Source organism: Dromiciops gliroides, chromosome 3 (genome assembly GCF_019393635.1).
Source record: "Dromiciops gliroides isolate mDroGli1 chromosome 3, mDroGli1.pri, whole genome shotgun sequence".
NCBI classification, from domain to species: Eukaryota; Metazoa; Chordata; class Mammalia; order Microbiotheria; family Microbiotheriidae; genus Dromiciops; species Dromiciops gliroides.
The window spans coordinates 492,600,046-492,608,665 of NC_057863.1; positions in this window are offsets into that span (position 1 = coordinate 492,600,046).

Here is an 8,620-nt window from a genome sequence, read left to right on the forward strand (position 1 = left end):
AGGAGTTGAATCTTATACTAATGACAAGTTCAAATACTAATTTAACTCTTCTTAGGCTATGGAATGGCAACAAATTTGGATCAAAATAACAAGATTTTCCCCACTTATTAGAGTAATTTAGATGATTTAGTATTAATCTAATATGTCATAGATTCAGTATTACAATGGCAAACTTCCACTTTGTCTACCCTGATAATAGAAATATGCTATGAGGACTATAACCAGGAACTGGGTTATAACAGCATCAAAGCTGGTCCTCAATCCTATACCACTATAAGTAGCCTAGCATATGGAACCAGGTGGACAGATTTCTTGTACGGGGAAATGAAGTAAAAAGAGTACAACCTTAGCTTTCTCAAGGTAACCTCCCTACCTTATTCTCAGGGACACTAGTCTTAGATTTCAGATGTTGCTTTTCACTGAGCTGCTGACTGCTGATGTTTTTCTTAAAGCACCATTTAAAGGAAGATCCAAGAATACAACAAAACTAAGAATGAAACTCAAAAAGAATTTTAAGGGTCCCAGAAAAGCTTTCTCTTCAGACAATGTTGTCTCACTAAACATAGTGGGTTTGGACATAATTGTTATCGACATTAAATTATTGCAATAAATAAGCTTATAAATAAAATTTAGTAGCTCTTCTCAAAATCACACAAAAGATCTTTTACCTAAAAATATACAAGTTCTTTTTTTTACAAAAGAATTTTTGCTTAAATATTCTTTCATAAAAGTATTTCTCTTTCTAAAAAACAACTTAAAATTTATCCTGATGTTAAAAGGAATAATCACTAAACTTTCATGAAGTAAATTAGTTGGAAACCTCTAAAACAACAGATATTTCTCTCTTATTCAACCTTAAAACAAAAATAAACTTTTAAAATTGGAATTTATCAAGATTAGGTTGGTTTGTAAAATGTCTTTGTGTACTGTTCACATCTAAAAACCCAAATAAAATTATCAAGTATGAAGAAATTACATCTAATTAAAGAAATAATTTTTTAAAACTGTTCATCCTTGAGTGAGATGAGCAGAACCAGAAGAACATTGTACACAGTATCATCAACACTGAGTGTTGATCTACTGTGATGGACTATATTCTTCTCACCAATGCAATGGTACAGAAGAGTTCCAGGGAACTCATGATAGAAGAGGATCTCCAAATCCAGAAAAAAAAAAAAAGAAAAAAAAGAACTGTGGAGTATAGATGCTGAATGAACCATACTATTTCTTTTGGTTTTGGTGCTGATGTTTTTCTATTTTGAGGTTTTTTGTCATTGCTCTGATTTTTCTCTTACAGCATGACTAATGCAGAAATATGTTTAATGTTATTATGTGTGTGTGTGTGTGTGTATATATATATATATATATATATATATATATATATATATATATATATATATAAAAAAACTATGTCAGATTACCTGCTGCCTAGGGGAGGGGGGAGGGAGGGAGAAAAATCTGAAATTGGAAAGCTTGTGTAGACAAAAGTTGAGAAATATCTTTACATGTAACGGGAAAAAAATAAAATACTTTATTAATTAAAAAAAAACTGTTCATCTTCATATAGTGTTTGTGCTGCGTCAAGCACTTTACAATCATGTGATCCTCACAACCACCCTGGGAGGTGGGTTTCATTATTAGCCCCCTTACAGAACTCTAAATTGAGGTAAATAAAACTTTCTTGGGGCCATATAGATAATAAATTTCTTTATGCCAAACAACAAATATCTCTTCATATTAGGTTGTAATTTACCATAATAATCCTGATAAGAGCACACACTCAAACCATTTTTTATTTCCTTCAGGACCAGATTTTGGTCTAAATCAAGTCAAATCTGGGTTTATAATCACTAATAGTTAATATTTTAATTTCTAGGGACCAATACTTAAAAGAAGAAAAGATTATCCATAAATTCATATATTTTCTTTTCCCCCCTCTTTTTAGACAGATGGTAACAAGTCCCAGCTCTAAACAATCTTTTCCTGTGCTTCCTTAAAAGAGGTGGAGTGCTCTGCCTCCTCTGCCTTTGAGACTTATCAGATAACCATTCCAGCTCTTCATTCCCATCCTCCCGGGAATTTCAAGCTGCATATACTAGGAAATAAGTAAAGTTTTACAAAACAGTTTCAAATCTCTCCTGTTATCATTGGGTTAACTTAAAGTATTCCAGGCTAGGTGTTATAAGTTATTGCTTTGGGAATTTCTTACCCTAAGATTCTGGATAACTCATTTCTTTTCCTAGGCAGATAGTTCTAAGGGGTTTCTGGCAAGGTGTGGATGGACAGTTTTCCCAGGAAGAAACCTTTGAGAGATTTCACAGGAGTTAATTACATGATTTTCAATTTTAACAGCACAAGGAAACATTTAAGGTTTTATATAGTAATTACAAATCACAATAACCAATATCTTTACCATATCCAATATTTATTGTATTTAGTATTAGATCTAATAAGGCCTTCCTACAGATTTATCCTGAAAGGTGGGTAGACATGATTAATCACATGATTTAACCTTACTCCTGGACTAAAATTGGTTACAGACTGATTTCTAATTTTTTTTTTTTTTAGTGAGGCAATTGGGGTTAAGTGACTTGCCCAGGGTCACACAGCTAGTAAGTGTCAAGTGTCTGAGGCCGGATTTGAACTCAGGTACTCCTAACTCCAGGGCCAGTGCTGTATCCACTGCACCACCTAGCTGCCCCCTACAGACTTATTTCTAAAACTTGTTGTTGTTGTTGTTGCAATTTCTAGTTCTTAATTGAAATCAAATTACTGCACTTAAGCTTGGGGCTAGATCTTGACATTTTAAAATACTGGCACTTTAACTCAGTTACTGATCTGCTTCAGATTAATTTTTTTTTTACATCAGTCTTAATTTAAATCCATAACCCAAAAGAATGAAAGAATTCACATCCTAACAATATTTCTAATACAATAAATTATCAAAATAATTAGGCATTATCTTTATACATATTACAATCCCATAACTGGGGTAACTTGGCTTAAAACCACACAGCTAACAAGTTTCCTGATATAGCATAATTATAAATTTCACTTAAGTAAGACCAGAATGTATTCAATTATACCTGTACCTGTTTTTCCAAATGTTATCACATAGAACCTCAAATTATAATTTCAATTAATTATACAAGGGTTATTTATTCTGAACATTTTATATTATGGGAGTTACTATTTACAGTAAATCCACTACAAAAGGGTTTTGTTGTTGTTGTTGTTTTTTTTGGGGGGGTGAGGCAATTGGGGTTAAGTGACTTGCCCAGGGTCACACAGCTAGTAAGTGTCAAGTGTCTGAGGCCAAATTTGAACTCAGGTCCTCCAGACTCCAGGGCCTGTGCTCTATGCACTGCGCCACCTAGCTGCCGCTACAAAAGATTTTTAAATGATGGTATATGGCAGATTTTAACTCTAATGAATCCTATCTCACTTAAGAAACAGTTCTTATCAGATTCCTCCTTACACCCATAACAGAAACCACCAAGTGGAACAAGAGGGGCTTATAATACATGGTATCCTCCATTTTCCCCCTATCCCTCTATAACTTTGTCAATTGGTTTTTAAATCAAGATATACAATTTTCATTCTCATTCTACTTAAAACAAAGTCAAACTTTGTTACACCTTCTCAACATGCTTAAACCATCTGAAGTTGGTACAAGGGCACCCAGAGCAACTTTTCAGGGACAGGAGGGGCTTGGAGCATGTGGGCTTGCTACTGCCCAACTGTCCCTTCACAATGTGGATCCAAAATAACCTTTTTTATTGAAAATATTTTAAATTCTTAACACCAAATAAAATGTAAATTGTCATATACATAGAACAGAAAAAAATATTGCATACTACATTACAAATCTTTATTATATATTACTTGCTTTTCTTTTAAATTATTATAGTCTGCAAAAAACTTTCAAAATTGCCCAGTTTATTTGTGACTCTTTCTGGACTTCTTTGTCCTCTTTTGTGTATTTAAAAAAAAATTTTTTTTTTAGAATTTTATTTTCCAAATTACATGTAAAAGCAAATTTTGACATCAAATTTTTTTGAAAACTTTGTGTTCCAACTTCTCTTCCTCCCTCCCTTCCCACCCCTACCCCAAGAACTCAAGCAATTCAATATAAATTATACATGAGTAGTCATGGAAAACAACTCAACTGTGTAATTTAAAATTCTAAATGTGGGTTCTAATCTGTCCCCCCAGTTTGGGGGGGAAACTGACTAAAATCACTGATAAATGAGTTTAGGTTTTTAAAGGGTTTATTGAAAGATAGTAAAAGAGAAAGATTGAGAACAGATTTCCTATACCCTGGCAATTCTAGCCTTCCTAAACCTCCCACTTCTGAATTTCTCTGCCACCACACCGAAGTCTCGCACCAAAAGAGAGAGAGCTCTCTTGCCAGCATCCCCTTCCTCCTTAATTTTCCCCTCCCAGAAATGCGAGATTCTTCAAGATGATTGGCTAGCATCATTCAAATTCATTGGCTCACTGGACCTGAAGGTGGGCTTGATTTGAGAACAATACCTTCTTAAGTACTTAAGTACCAGCCAGATGTGCTTATGCCAGTCTGCAGTCAGATCTGCTAAATCTCATCTACCACATTCCATTATCTTGACACACTGCATTAGCTAGGTTGTGAGAGAATACAGATAAAAACAAAACTTAAGATTAAGGAATTGTCAAAAAAAAAATGTGTTTCAGTCTGTTTTCAGATACCATCAGTTCTTTCTCTGTAGGTGTATTGCAATTTTCATAAGTTCTTCAGAGTTATATTGGATCATTGCCTTGCTGAAAATAACCATGTGCTTCCCAGCAAATAATCTTACATTAATGCTGTTATTTTATATACAGTACACTTCTCTCTGCTTTAGTTCACGTGGGTCTTTCCAGGTTTTTCTGATAGCATCTTGTTCATCATAATTTTTATATAGTACCTTAAACTTGACAAAGAATTTTCTTCACAATAGCCCAGCAGAGTAGGTATCATACGTTTTGACATTGTAGTCAATCATCATAAATATTTCCCTCCATCCTATTCCCTTCCCACGATACTCTTATTTTCTATCTTATTTTGCCCTATTCCTCCACAAAAGTGTTTTGCTACTGACTGCCCCCTCCCCTGCTCTACCCTCCCTTCATTCACCTTTCCCTCCTTACCCTCTTCCCCTCCTACTTTCCTGTAGGGTTAAATAGATTACTCCTCCCAATTGGGTGTGTGTGTTATTCCCTCCTTGAGCCCACTCTGATGAGGTTAAGGTCTTTGAGCTAATTCTTGTTTTCTAAATTTTTCTTCCTCCCTCCTCAACTCTCCCTATGAAATCAAGCAATTCAATATATTTCATACATGTGCTGTTATGCAGAACATCTTCACCTTCCTCAGAAGTGTTTTGCTTTTTGCACCTCCCTCCCCCAAACTCCCCTTCCCTCCTTCTCCTCTTCTCCACCCCACCCCCATCTCCTTCCCCTCCCACTTTTCCTCAGGGCAAAAATATATTACTATACCTGCTTGAGGATGTTTGCTATTCCCTCTTTGAGCCAATTCTGATGCTAGGTAAGGTTCACTCACCCCCACCCATTCCCCCTCTTCCCCTCCCTACCATAAGCTTTTTTCTTGTTTCCTTCATGTGAGCTACCTCTCCCCTTCCCCCTCCCCCAGTCTATTCCTCCTACCCCTCAACCCTATTTTAAAGAAGTCATCATGGGTTAGCTAGGTGGCACAGTGGACAAAGCAACAGCCCTGAGCCCAGGAGGCCCAGAGCCCAAATCCAGCCCCAGACATAAGACAACCCACCTTGTTTGCTCCACAAAGAACAAGGATACACAAAAAATAAATGCTTTACAAATACCATCCCTTCATATTCAGTCCAGACCTGTGTCCTCTGTGTATTCATTACTGAAAAAGTTCTTATGAGTTGGAAGTATTATTTTCTCATGTATGACTATAAACAGTTTAATTTTTTAATATCCCTCATAATTTCTTTTTCCTGTTTACCTTTTTATGATTCTCCAGGGTCTTGTATTTAAAAGTCAAATTTTCTATTCAGTTCAGATCTTTTCATCACAAATGCCTGAAAGTCCTTTTTCATTGAAGTCCCATTTTTTCATCTGAAAGATTATACACATTTTTTCTGGGTACATGATTCTTGGCTGTAGTACCAGTTCCTTTGCCTTCTGGAATAGCATATTCCTTGCCCTCCAGTCCTTTAATGTAGATGCTGCTAGATCTTTTGTTGCTGTTGGATTTTTTTGCAAGGCAATTGGGGCTAAGTGACTTGCCTAGGGTCCCACAGCTAGTAAATGTTAAGTGTCTGAGGCCAGATTTGAACTCAGGTCCTCCTGACTGGGGTGGTGCTCTATCCACTGTGCCACCTAACTGCCCCAATCTTGTTTTATCCTTATTGGAGCTCCACAGTATTTGAATTCCTTTTTTCTAGCTGCTTGCAATATTTTCTCCTTGACCTGGGAGTTCTGGAATTTGGCTATAATATTCCTGGAGGTTTTCCTTTTGGGATCTCTTTCAGGAGGTGATCGATGGATTCTTTCAATTTCTATTTTAGCTTCTGCTTTTAAAATATCAGGACAATTTTCCCTCACAATCTCTTGGAGGATGGTGTCTAAGCTCTTGTTTTGGTCATGGTTTTCAGGTAGTCCAATGATTTTCAAATTATCTCAGATTTATTTCCCAGGTCAGCTGTTTTTCCAAGGAGATATTTCACATTGCCCCCTATGTTTTCATTCAATTGGATTTTCTTTACCGTATCTTGGTTTCTCATAAGGTCACTAGCTTTCATTTGTTCAATCCTAATTATTAGGCAATTATTTTCATCAGACAGCTTTTTTATCTCCTTTTCCATTTGACTTTTCAAACTGTTGACTTTTTTTCTTATGACTCTCCTGCATTGCTCTCATTTCTCTTTCCATTCTTTCCTCCCTCTCCACATCTTCTTTCTATCTCTCTTATTTTCTCTTCAAAGTCCCTTTTGAGAGCTTCCATGGCCTGAGACAAGTTCATATTTTTCTTGGAAGCTTTGGATGTAGGTGCCCTGAGGTTGTTTTCCTCTTCTGAGGGTGCACCTTGATCTTGTCACTGAAGAAACTTTCTATAATTCTGAACTTTCTTTGCTTGCTCATCTTTTACTTGACTTTTAACTCCCCACTGGGGGGCCCCATTTCTAGGCTACACTACTGTCTCCAGCTTCAGAGGGTCCCAGGTGTTTTGGTTTGAGGTTTTTCTCTCACCTGGCCTGTTCTCTGGTCCGAAGATAACCTCAAACCAACTTGCTAATTAACCAGCCAGCAGAATGCTGTGGTGGTTTCTAGCTTTGACGAGCCTGTGCCCCTCCCCAACCTGGGACTCCTGCAGTTCAGGATTTCTTCCTGGATACCTGCTGGGGTGGGACAGCCAAATTCCTCCCTAGGTCCTGCTGATACCCCTGCACTTCCCCGCCCACCCCCAGCCAGCCATTCAGCCCTCTCATCTGACCGAAAGCTCTGTTCCAGCAGATGCTGGTGCTGCTGCTGATTCAAAGGCTCTGGGGTTAAGTACCTCTGGTATGGTGTCCTGGGGTCTCTGTCGGCATGATCTCGGGGTTGGACTTTACTCCCAGCCCAGCTTGGCCCCCTTTAATCTATCTATAGCTGGAAAATAATCTCAGTCTGTATTTTTGTGGGTTTCTGCTCCAGGGGTTCTTTTATTGCTGTTTTTGGAGTAATGGGGGGTAATTGTATCAGGAGCTCTGTGCATTTAATGTCTTTCCTCTACCATCTTGCCTCTGCCCCCTATCCTTTTGTGTATTTTTAAAGAAATGCTTCAATGACTTTTTTTTTGGTTATTATTTCTCAAACACACACACCTCCCTCCCAAATTGGAGGGAGACAGAGACAGAAACACCCCACCTTTTGACAAACAGGTAGTCAAGCAAAACAAATTCCCACACATGCTGTCAGACAATGTTATCTTATTCTGCCTTTAGGTGGCATAGTGAATAGAACATCGAGCTTGAAATCAGGAAGTTCTGAGTTCAAATCCAGACTCAGACTCTTAATAACCATGTGACCTTAAGAAAGTCACTTAACTTCTGCCTGCCTGTTTCCTTATCTGTAAAATGGGGATAAGAGCACTTACTTCACAAAGGTAGAAAGGATGAAACAAGATAAGGTATTTAAAGCACTTTATGAACCTTAAAGTACCATATAAATGCTAATTATTCTCTTGTCTGTCATGTGTCAGGAGGCAAATGACATGTTTCATTAGTTCTCTGGAATTGTAGTCATTGCCTTAGACAGTTTTCATCTTCCATTGCTTTGTCTTTCATTTTTCCACCCCAGCAATTTTATTCATACCATTCCTAGCCCCTGTTACCCTCCCAGAAAATTCTCCTTCCCGTCTACATCATATTCTAGGATACAGTGTTTTTGCCCAGCTCAAGAAGCACTCTGCATATCCTAAAATTGATCAGTAGAAGGTAATGTGTACATGAGGTCAGATTTTATTTGCCAGGGTGCTTTATCTTAGAACATTTAAAACTTGGAATACTTAATCCTCCTTCCTAATATGAGAGAAATACCCAATATTTAATAAACTAGAAAGGGCACTAAGAATCCCCAA